Below are 755 nucleotides of genomic sequence, written 5' to 3'. Positions count from 1 at the left end.
CCAACAGTCGAGCTCGGCGAAACGCTGTCGCAGCGCTAAAAGAGTTCGAGTCATCTTGATGAGAGCTTCTAATTGCTGCTTCGTATGTACTAGTATTTCCACCAACAACTCGAAATACCATTATCTGCAATGTGAACTTTTGGCTCTAAAAATAATTCTCTACCAATTCTACCAGGAGCTCTACCAGGGCTCTACCAACCGCCAAAAGTGTGACAGGATCCGGTTAAAGTCTGGTTGGGACCGCAGTTACGTATGAAACCCTTCGTCCGTTGGATCTTTTGTTGGACGGCAACGGTCACTTGGAATCCTTTCATGGCGAAACAACGCTCGACCAAGGGGCGCAGGGTCGAGCACCAGCACCAAAGGCGCCGGCCGTGAAGCGCACGGACACCCGCGTCACGAAGAAGAGTGGGCGACGCACGCGCGCGCCGGTTCGCAAGTTGTCGAAGAAGCGGCCCACGGCTCTCAACAAGCTGGCAGAGCCCAGGCGGACCGCTGTGCTTAAGAAGTACAAGCTCTCCATGGGGTCAGAGCCGTTCGTCAACTTCGAAGGCCAACCCGGGGCTACGGCTGCAGCGTATACGAAAGCGTGGGACGGATTGGCTGAGTACTGTTTGCTCTGCGGCGACTACGAGTCACTCCTCTTTCGGATCTTTGTGAGCTGTGTTTGCAGCGGTTCCGCGACGACAAGTATTCAAACGGCGGCGAGAGCCACCGCCATCAAGGAGGAGCAATAAGGCGTCGAGGCAACCCGC

The sequence above is a fragment of the Saprolegnia diclina genome (assembly GCF_000281045.1).
Source record: "Saprolegnia diclina VS20 unplaced genomic scaffold supercont1.136, whole genome shotgun sequence".
Classification (NCBI taxonomy): Eukaryota; Oomycota; class Saprolegniomycetes; order Saprolegniales; family Saprolegniaceae; genus Saprolegnia; species Saprolegnia diclina.
The sequence above is the reverse complement of the archived record's forward strand: the minus strand, read 5'-3'. Positions refer to the sequence as shown.